This window comes from Adiantum capillus-veneris, chromosome 30 (genome assembly GCF_014529385.1).
Source record: "Adiantum capillus-veneris isolate H3 chromosome 30, ASM1452938v2, whole genome shotgun sequence".
NCBI classification, from domain to species: domain Eukaryota; kingdom Viridiplantae; phylum Streptophyta; class Polypodiopsida; order Polypodiales; family Pteridaceae; genus Adiantum; species Adiantum capillus-veneris.
The window spans coordinates 7,471,894-7,483,591 of NC_140960.1; the positions used below are offsets into that span (position 1 = coordinate 7,471,894).

At 40.8% G+C, this 11,698-nt stretch overlaps 1 pseudogene; it reads left to right on the forward strand.

The window, feature by feature from the left end:
• Window positions 1-2,652: 2,652 nt before the first annotated feature.
• Window positions 2,653-11,392, forward strand: LOC147417497 (magnesium transporter MRS2-3 pseudogene; annotated as a pseudogene).
• The last annotated feature ends 306 nt before the right edge of the window (window positions 11,393-11,698 follow it).

Genomic DNA, 11,698 nt, shown 5'->3' on the forward strand with positions numbered 1-11,698 from the left:
TTTTTACTTTCCAACTCACATGGACCCCACGAGTGGATTGATTAGAGAAATTGACCCAAGTAACCACATTCAAATCCATAACCAACACAAGCTTAAAATTGCCAAACATAGATATGATTGTTGGTTTCTTGATTATTTGTTTTTTGGTTGTTGGTTTCTTAATTGTTGATTTCCTAATTGTTGGTTTCCATGGTGGGAGGTGAGAGTAGGGAGGAGGAGACGTGAAAGAAAGAGAGAGAGAGAGAGAGAGAGAGAGAGAGAGAGAGAGAGAGAGAGAGAGAGAGAGAGAGAGAGAGAGAGAACTCACAAACTTATACAAGACTTTAAAAACTCATTTTGATATATATAGGGACCGAATTTATAAAAAGTACAATTTATCATTAATATGATCCAAAAAGTGAAAATTACAATCGTTATTGCGTGAGAAGCCACGCGTGCCCTACTTTGCACCGATTTCTCCTCCACATCAATGCTCTCTTGCATGTATTCTATGGCGTTGAGTCTCACCATAGTTTGAAAGCAATGTCTTGCCTTTGCCTCACCCATACATATCTTATTAGGGTTATCCTGTGTGGTTGCTGGGTTTTTGTGATCCTTTGAGAGGGTTAGTGCACCGGAGTGAAGCCCCACCAACGACAAAGTCATTTCAAGCGCACGAATGCACTCCTCTTGTCGCGACTTTGGCTCCATGTTCCATGCGTAATTGATGTGGAGCATTAGAAACGTGTCCAAAATACTAAGTCTCAAATGGAAGGAGCACACATGCACTCACTTAAGTGGAATTAGAAGAGTGGCATGCCAATCTGGATCCTCCTCTGTACAAGATGGTGGCTTGCTTTGGTCACAAGTCATGATGTCATTGAACCACACGTCCCCCCCACTTGCCTTTTGATTATTGTTCGGGCTCTTAGCCCCTGCTTGCTTGCACAATTTTAATCTTAACCACTGTGCCCTTCCCCAATGCATCCTTAGGCATCTTTGCATGGAAACAGAAAATGCACGAAAATAAAGTATTTGCACCACCCTTAGTGTCTAGCATAAATTTTAGGGTCTTCAAGTCGTCACCAAGGTGCCACTCTATTTCAAAGTTGCCAATTCCATGAACATTGAGGAGTTCCCCATTGCATTGTCGATCTATTGCCTCTTGAATTCCTGAAAGGTTGTATACCACCTCAAACTGTCATGGTCCTTGTGTGGGAGTGCCCATGCCGCTTGCCACCATATGTTCTTCTCTGATTGCACCCCAAGAAAATCTTGCCTTTGCCGCCTCTTGCCAAGCGACTCGGTCGCCTCTTCATATTCTAACCCCTTTTTCACCAATGCCTTGCTCATGAGTGTGAGGCTTGTTCGCTCCACCCTCTGGAATTCGACAACTTGCCATTCATCTAATTTTAACACAAATATAGATTTTCCACATGTCTCCTCTATTGTGATATTGTAATATTGAATCATAGCTCGTTGCAAGGCTTCTACTTCAACGTAGACATTGTTGTAAACAAAACTCTTTGAGGACATTGGCATGTTGCCATCCACCCACTTGTACCCACCTAGCAAGGTTCAAATGTTATTGTTTACGGTTTTTCTTGACATAGCCATACTATATGGGGTTAGTAACATCAATTGAGCTATTCCCTTGCCGCATAGATTCCTTGTTATGCATGTATACAATGCTTTGTACCGCTTACCACTGATCACATCCGAGTCGCACACTATAAGCATGCCGCAAGGGGGAATAATATTCTGAAACTTCTTCAACATCAATTTTTGAACGGATTTTTGTAATGTAGCATGTGCGAGATTAGAGATCATATTTAGAATATCTTTCTCATCAACCACGTGCCGAAGTATAAATGCTTTGATCGACTCCTTGGTACTGTTGCAACCTATAATTGCTTTTGTACATTCTTTGCAAAAAGAAAATAGAAAAGAAGTCAATTACTAAATTCTACTAACAAATTACACTTTTACAACCCGCAACTACCTTGTTTGGCGCACACGTCTCTTCTGAGCACCTCCAAGTTTAACAAGGAGCCCCATAGCACTGCGATTTTTTTCTCTTTTTGAATCCCAAAGAAAGGTGAGTAAAGTGGTCGACGCGCCATCTGAGATTTTGAGTGGAATGCCCAAGACGCATGTAATTTTCTACAACCCAATCAATGCTTTCTATATTGTTGTCAAGCTTCACCTTCTGCTCTACAAGTTGCTTCCTTAATTCTGCTATTTGCACCATGAATTTCTCCTTTTCCATCAAGGCTGATGCTCAAAGTTGTTCCTTTTTAGTTAAGCTTGCAACTTGCAGTATGTCTAGTTTTTTTTGAGTCTGATTACGTGTGGAGTGCTCTTGCAAGTACAAAGTGTAAAGCCTCTAGCAATAGCCTAACAATCCATGGTAGCCATCATCCGAACAGCGTAAGAATTGTGTGATGTTGCAAAATAGTGGCGATGCACCTGTCTAAGAATCAAGGGGGTAAATCTCACCATCCGTCCAAAGGCCAATGGTTTTCATCCCTTACAATCGTAGCATGTTTATTGGAATAGACCCAATGTCTTGATTGCTTCACAATGTTGAATGCTCTTGCTCCTAATTGACATGTAATCTGAACTTTGAAGGCTTGTTGTTGGTGATGTCTTGCATAGCCATTGTAGCTGGATATGGAGATGGGGATGGAGATAAAGATGAAATTGGAGATGGAGATGGAGGTACACTGGAGATGGAGATGAAGGTAGAGGTGGAGTTGGAGATGGAGGTGGAGGTGGAGATGCCAATGGAGATGGAGATGGAGCTTGCAAGGATGTGCAAGTCTACATCAATGCACAATAGAGAGAGAAAGAGCTATGGTAAGCTATTACGAGAGAGAGAAAGAGAGAGAGAGAGAGAGAGAGAGAGAGAGAGAGAGAGGGGTGGAGAGAGTGAGGGAGGTAGAGGAGCTTCAGATTTGCAGGCTATGGCTTCTAGAGAGGGAAAAAGAAGCTCAAAACCAAGCATAACGCTCCAAACTCATTTTAGAGAGAGGGTGTAGAGAGAGGAAGACATTTGCAACACCTCCAAAAGGGGGGAGAGAAAAGTGACGAATATTTTCAAATTCAAAAGTGGGGGAGTGGCATGTGGGGCTGCACTAACACCCAAAAATCTAAGAGGATCTAATGACTAGATATGATTGAGACCTATTTTCTTTTTAGAAGAAATGAAAATATGTATTTTTAGGCCTATGCCATTAGCTTGGTCAATCCTTCATTAGCATTTTAAGCACTCATTAAGAATCCAATTTAAAGGGCCCAAGATGACCCCATACAAGTCCTAATGGAGGTTAAGAGTGATTTGTGGAGGAGGAGGATACCAGACTGAGGGCGAGAGTGATTTGTCAATGGATGTGGGGGTAAGGAGACATTGGTAGTATAGTTTGAGAGGACTCTTGAGTGGACTCACCTAGGAGTCCTTAGAGTGTGCATGAGTATGCATCATAGATTGCAAAAAATATTTGACTTAGAACCTCAGAGTGAGAATTCTTAGAGGTCCACTTGCATGACAAACATGAGAGCACTTATGTTAGCACAATAGTGAGTATTGTGCTCTCAGAGGTGAGGCCACCTTTGTGTAGTATGTTGAATCCTCACTCACTCACAAGGTGCACTACAAGACACGAATACAATCTACACAAACCAATAGACAACCGATTTAAAAACTAAATTTGAGAGAAGAACATTGGAAATTGGAAGAACACAATCTCTCTACTTGTACTGCTCAAAAGCTACAAGACTAAGACCACACGTGATGTCTAACTAGCAACCCACAATGCTCTAAGACCACAAGACTTAGACACAAGTACAATCATGGTTGCAAAGTTTGAGGTGGAATGGCTAAGTGTAGTGAGTGCTGACTCTGATAGACTCAAGACATAGGGATGAGCAGCCCAAGGGTGAGTGTTTCCTTAGGCAAATGCTGCCCAACTTTGTGACATTGTGACTCTAAGATTCTACATACAAATAAGACCAATGATACTAATAGACCCCAAGATATATCCCTCCAACTATCTAGACTTGTGACTTGTGGCTTGCTCCCCTACCAAAGGTTGGCAATAAGGTAGACTAGTCCACACGGATAGTGTTCCCATGATCCACACAACTACCATTCACCCTTGGTCCACACCGCTACAGGTTTTCCCTTGTCCCTTGGGATCACTTTTGTAGGGATAGAGAACCTTTCTAGGTAGGTCAAATCGCACCTTGGAATCACTATCTAGTCACATTGCTTCTTCTACTCCCAAAGTAAACATGAACCTAAAGGTGAATTTTCAACATGTAGAACCATCAACCCAATAACTAGCTACAAAATTTCTGTTGATGATGGATCGCGATCCATGAGAACTCGCTTTTCCTGCCTAGGACAATATCCCTATGTTGCTAGCACCTTCCTTATGCCTAATTTCTCATGAAAGTTTGATCCCTTTGGACTCACTTTCTATTGAATAACACACTTGTTGACCTTAAAATCAAAGTCCCAACCATATATGGAATTCATGCTATTATTTGGAGTAACCCATGTCTAGATGGTGTCATGGGTTTTTGGGTTTTGAGTAGGCTGACCCTTGATGCATGGACCCTCAGTCCTTAACTAATATGTATTTGATGCCTTCTATTGGAAGAAACCATTGTATTGTCATGTTTCTCGTCCCATAGGTCATATCTGACCTCCATAGATGATATGAAATCTATCAATCTATCTCTCTTCCCCCTTCTCTCTCTCTCTCTCTCTCTCTCTCTCTCTCTCTCTCTCTCTCTCTCTCTCTCTCTCTCTCTCTCTCGAACCCCATCATTTCCAATTAAAATCATGTCCTAAGTTTCTTAAAAGAGAAAACATTTCATTTTCACACCACCAGCCAAAGCAGGAGAAAATGCATGAGAGAGCATCTATGATGGATAATTTCATTGGGATGCAAGAACTCATGAAATTGCTTGACATAGATGAGGGAACTATTCATATAATGTGTGTCCAAAGGGTATTTAAAAAACCCCTTTACTTACATGCTTAAGGTAATAAAATGACCCTTTTTTCTTAAAAAACTTACGATTTTTTCTCTTAAATCAATTTAGATATCCCTTTTGTTAATATAATCTTGTTGAAGCTTTAAAAATTTGGCAATAAAAAAACCCATTCATTTGAACTCATGTGGTAACTTACATGTCTAAAAGGTGAACCCCCCGAGAGATGAGGAGATCATCGACAAAGAGATGATCACCATCTATAATCAAGATATAGGATGTCTTCTTTATTGTGCAATACTAGGCTTGACATCCAATATGCACTCACAATGTAGCGAGTATATGAAAATTTCAAGTATCAATCATTGGAGAGCAGTGAAAAGAATTTGTTATGTCAAGGCAAGGGCAACCTTGGCATCTTCTACTCTACATCCACAAACATAAGAGTAGAAGCATATAATGACTCAATTTGGGGAGGAAACCTTAATCATCAATAATTATACATGAGGAAGCTGTTTCTTACTTAGAAATTCATGTATTCCTCTTAGCAAGGAAGGACCTACCATTGCCACACCAATATGTGAAGTATAATACAAAGACAGGAGAGTTTGAGACCCCAAATGTGATATTTTGCCTATTCCATCAATGGCCCCAACTGGAGCCACACAACATACAAAAAATTATGTCAGCAGCAATAACTCATTTCTCAAAATTTTTAGACTGTTTAAAGGAAGAAATGAAAACTGGCACCCATCCATAACATTTCTCACAAGGATGATGAAGCAACTGATAGGGATGCGTTCCGCCGAAGGGCTATTTCAAAAATGAAGATGGTTCCTCCTATGAAGATGACTCATGACGACCCAAGGAATCGAAACATTTCTCAATGGGAATCCATTGCTAGGCTAGTTGTTGGCCAAGGATAAAGATGCTGACCTTGACAACCCCGACGGCCATGGATCTCTTGCCAATTGTAGGCAATATTAATAATTGAGAATCCACTCGAGCTGCTAGTGCTTGTAATTGTGCCTAGTGACGCTAATGTTGAGTGTGGGGAACTCTAACATGGACAGCGACACCAACAGGATCTTTGGGAATGTTCTCATGGGCCAAGAGACATGCATGCTAGAGTTTCTTGGTGGACATGATTATACCATGGGTAGAGGGTGGATTGGGCACTATTGCTCCGGAGACACAAAATTTTGCACTGCTTTTCAAGCTCATTGTCCAGGTCTCTTTCATGAGATCCTTGGAAGCTATTTTTGCAATCATACGTGCTGGCTAGCAATATACCTAGACATGGCAAGATTGTTCTGAGTCTTTGGTTCCACTCATATCTCTTTTTTTTTCTTGTGGAGGCTCCTATGACCTCCATCCACTACTCGCCTCTCAGGTGCCTCAATTGTGAAGAAAATGAGATGCAAAGAGTGCAAGGTGGCCACTTATTTAACACTCTTATGTTTGGGATGATGAGGGACGACAATTTAGAGAGAGTACCCACCCGTATTGAGTGGGCAAGTTTGGATAAAGGACCTGCTTGGTCGCTCTCATAATGGATGCATTACAGGTGTTAGATGGAGCTTATCTGGAACTCTTACAGTCAGGATCATGAGGGATGACATGTTGGATAGTTTGCCTAGCTACATGGGAGAGTTTGAGGCCCCAAATGTGATATTTTGCCACCAAAACCTACAACATCCTCAACAACGCCTGTATCCACAAAATCCGGACGTACATCAATGCCCTGCACAACATTCGAGATGCCCTTTGACACAAGAACATGTTGCATCATGAAAGACCACATTGGGTAATTGTCCCCATCCAATTTATCCTCAACAACAAACATCTTGAACACATTTGTGTTGTTGTCAGTCATGGCAAGTGCCTACACTTGATGTGAAAACTGCCCAAAAAGAGGAGAAACAAAGTGGGACTAAGACGCGCCATATAGCACAACCCAAAGAAGACTGTAAGGACCCGTTCTGTAGAAAATTGCACTGACAAAAATTTTGAACCAAAATTGACAAAATTGCCTGTGTAGTACTACTTGTAGTGGAAACAAAGGCAAAAAGGAGCATGAACAAAAATTGTGAGTAGACCTAGATATATAGATATATGGATATATGAACATTTAATTGCATCTGAAAGCGATAAAATCTGTCAAAGTGAGAGGTCAAACTTGATCATTAGCAAAGTGGGAGTAAATCAATCACTATAGCATCAGAGAGTAAACAGTGAATAGTGTAGGCTTTTCTTTTTGTAAATGGACATGAAAAATTGCAGAATTTTCAAAAATAAAAGATTTGGGCCTATTTTTTATTCTAAATTATGCTGGTTGGAGTAAATGGGCCACCCTCAAAAAGTGGGCTAGCCCCAAAAACGCCCCTTCATCTCATTAATTTGACTTTTAATTTTTCATCCCTCCACTCACTCCTTCTCTCTCTACATACCAGATCTGACCCCTCCTCTCTCTGGAACCAACAATCTTAATTTTCACTCTCTCCCCTATTGAAAGAGTACCTTTCTGGCCTCCTCTCTGTCCAATTTAGCTTCTCCCAAGCCTAGTTCTGAGTTTTGGCTCCTTTTTGGCAATGGAGAGCTTGTAATACAATCCATTTTCTCCTTCCTGGAGGCCTTCCTCTCATGCTTGCACCTGTTCTCCACTCTCATCTTGGGGGATCACATACATCTTGTAGAGCTTAGTAGCTTCAAATACCCAAGCTTAGGGTTTAGGGACCTTCAGTTTGCAAAGCTTTAGGGTTAGAGAGCTTTAGCTTAAAAGGCTTTAGGATTTAGGAACCTTCAACTTGCAAAGATTTAGGGGTAAGGGCGCTTCACCTTGCAGAGTGCAAGAAGCTTGTATAGCATGAGTTGTAGACCTCATTCAAGGGTAGACTCATTGTGCTACAACAATGAGCAAGAAGACAATGGCCATTGGGTAACCACAACCTTGTGACATGCATGCGGGTGACAATGGGGCCAAGCACAAAGGGAGCCCACAAAGTCTCTCGTCGGTTCATCGGATTGAAGTCCCATCATTGGAAGGGTTGTATATTGAAGATGAAGCATGCGGCCGATGGAAGCAATCAAGTGAAGATACTACACGTCTACAAACCTTCTCAACTATGAATCAACAATGCCAATCGCAAGCGCTTTCTTGCTAATTGTAAGTATTTCTAGTGTTGTTTGTAGCAAATATTATGCTTTCACATGAAGTTTCTAATGAGAAAACTATGTGGGCATGGTGTTTGGCTTGTGCATATATTTTTCCATCAATATTTATGGAATGAGAGCCTCTGTAGGAACTCTCCAAAACTTTCAAGGCTCACCACTTTTAGTTCGGCTCATTGCTATATTTTTGGATGCATTGCGTTGGAGCTTGCATAACAGTCCGTCTTCTTCTTTGATGCAGATATGTATTCCCAAAGATAAGGAATGACTACGAGACCTTGAAAACACTTAGCCCACCAACTCTGATGGACGGTGATTGGACAACTCTTGAAAATACCTCTATTGTATTAACCAAGCGGTGGATTGAAAATGTAATCTTCAATGTAATGAAGTGCACATACGGGTCACATTGAGCAACACTATCATCTTTTATGCCTCTGCATCCTTTTGTTTTTTTGTTCAAGGTAAACGATGCTCATCACACGCCTACCATGGGATTGTTAAGGGTGGAGCAACAATGAATGCCTTTCTTCCATCTGCTTGGGACTCAAAGATTGTTTAGCACAATGGGGATATCATAAAGTGCATGGTTGTAACAAAAAAAATGATCATCCAATACCACATTGAGAAGCAGCAAATCTCCATTATATTCCCTTACCAAAGGTGGAAGCAGACGCAAGGTGAATGGGAAGCACTTGATTTGGACATCACAACAAGTTGAAGTGCATGTTTGCAAGCAGGAGGAAGTGTGAGACATGGCCATCAATGCTGATTAGAATATGGCAGTAGAGTCATGGTGGGTGGTGAAGTTATGGTGTTTCAATCTGTGGTGTTTGGATGGCAATACTATGCATTTTACCATGAGCCTTTTGCGGAAGAGAACATTTAAATTTTAATCATCATTGAATTTTAAGTTTAATAAAAGTGTCCTATTTTTAATTGTCTCCTTTATAAGTGACTTGTAAGGCCCATTTTAAAGTCACTTTCTTGTTTTTGAGCTTCTCTCATCTTCTCCATAGCTTCCTTGCTCTATCCATCCCCAAGCACGTGCCATTGTCCCTTGAACTCCACTAGTAAGAATGGATGTTGCTAATCAAGCCCTCGTTGACCGGAGGCTACCATCAAACTACATGTTGATGCATTTGAAGCGCTTACTCTCGGTCCCATGGGTCATACCTGACCTTTGTGGACGATAATAAAATCTATCTATCTCTCTCTCTCTGGCCACTTGTCTCTCTCTCTCTCTCTCTCTCTCTCTAACTGTGAACCACCCCATCATTCCCAATTAAAATCATGTCCTAAGTTTCTTAAAAAAGCAAACATTTCATTTTCACACCCCAACTAGAGCTGGAGAAAATGCATGAGAGAGCATCTACACTGGATAATCTCATTGGGAGCAAGATCTCATGAAATTGCTTAACATAGATGAGGCTTAGGGGGTCCATCTTTAAGAAAATATTCATATTACGTGTGTTTAAAGGGTATTTTGAAAACCCCTTTACTTACATGCTTAAGGTAGTAAAATGACCCCTTTTTCTTCAAAAACTTATGATTTTTTCTCTAAAATCAATTTAAATATCCCTTATGTCAATATGATTCTATTAAAGTTTTAAAATTTTGGCAATTAAAAAACCCATTCATTTGAACTCATGTCGTAACTTACATGTCTTCACCCTCTCTCTCTCTCTCTCTCTCTCTCTCTCAAGATGAGGTGGGCCCACCTCATCTTGAGAGAGAGAGAGAGAGAGAGGTTGTTGCAAAAAGTTGAGCTTTAGAAGAAACCGCAGGAAGGGCATCATTGCCCACCTCATCTTGAGAGAGAGAGAGAGAGAGAGAGAGAGAGAGAGAGAGAGAGAGAGAGAGAGAGAGAGAGAGGTTGTTGCAAAAAGTTGAGCTTTAGAAGAAACCGCAGGAAGGGCATCATTGATGAGATAGCGATGAGGCCTCGAGAGGTGGCAGGGTGAGGAAAGAAGAACGACGGCGGTGAGGAGCGAGGCGGGATCTAGAAGAATGCGTTGGTCATGTGATCTTGGCTGCTGATCAATGGCAATGGGGTGTAGGTGGTGGAAGCAAGCAAGCACACCATCATGCACCACAAATGCCTTCCTTCGGATGACCAACACTTTTTGTCCCCCATTCCCTCCTATCCATCCACAATTCTGGGTGACAAAAGGGCCATCGTGGTCAATTTGGAGCAAATGAATGCCATCATCATTGTGCATGGCTTCTCAGCTACATGGAACCCCTTTTTTTCTTTGTTTGTCTCAAAATTACAATGATGCCTGCTCAAGGAGCGAGGTGGTGCAGATGCTACCTTTAGCGACCTCGAGGGAGAAATTAAACCAGTCACTCCCCCCGACCCACCCCCCTCACAATTTTTCTTAGAAACAACACACATGATACATCTTCTTGTTTAGCCTAGAAAATCCCTCCATTTGACAAAAAAATAAATAAAAGAAGGGTCAATCGATATATTTGGATGAATTGACCAAAAAGATAAGCACGTTGAACTTGGAACGTGTTCAACAGATAAAAGGACGCCTAGATCCATCTCTGGTTGCGTATAGAAACTCAGATATGAGCTTGATCAATTACTCAACGATGATGGTGACATGGTAGAGATGTAATTGATGGGCCAAGCAGATCTAAATTCTTCACAAATGTCATTAGATGGTATCGATGATTTTACTAACCAGCTTGAACTTGATGACGATTTCTCAGAGGTGGACCATGATACGGTTCACTTGACTGGATACAATGCTAAGAGTCACAAAATGTGCGATGTGCTCCCACAAACATGCAAGGTACTACATTAACCAATGATCCTAAAATGGACAGTGCAAACAACACAAATACTAGTAGTAGCGGACATTCTAAGCGTATGGATGTTGAAGATCTTGAAATGATTTGAGACGGCTACTTTGTACAAATCAATGGAACTTTGAATAAACTTTTTATGATACCGATCGTGTGGATGATACCGAAGATTACATCAACATTATGCTTGATGATAAGCAAAATCATTTGCTTTAGATGGGTGTCATGCTCACAACAACAACATTTATTCTCAGTGGATTTGTTATTGTGACTGAAAATATTTGGAATGAATATCAAAATTGAGATGTTCAGCTATGGTAGACTAGGATAGTTTCTGTGGACTATAGGTGGATCTATGTTTGGACGTGTCCTAGTTTATACTCTAGTTATTGGGTGGTGCAAATGGAAGCGTCTACTTGAATAGTGAACAATATTTTCAACATGCAAATATCATGGAGTTCGTAAAAATGTATGATATACTTACAATTATAGTAAAATTTTTTACATTTCAATTATACTCACAATCACAATGGATGCATTACAAGTATTAGATGGACATTTCAATTATACTCACAATTGTACTTCCGAGAGAGAGAGAGAGAGAGAGAGAGAGAGAGAGGGAGAAAAAAAATCTCGCTATGAAAGCTCTTTTTGGAGCGAGCTTTTCGAAGCAAGATTTTTTAAAAGATTTGGTCAGTTGAGCAATATTTGAAAAAAGCTTCACTCCAAA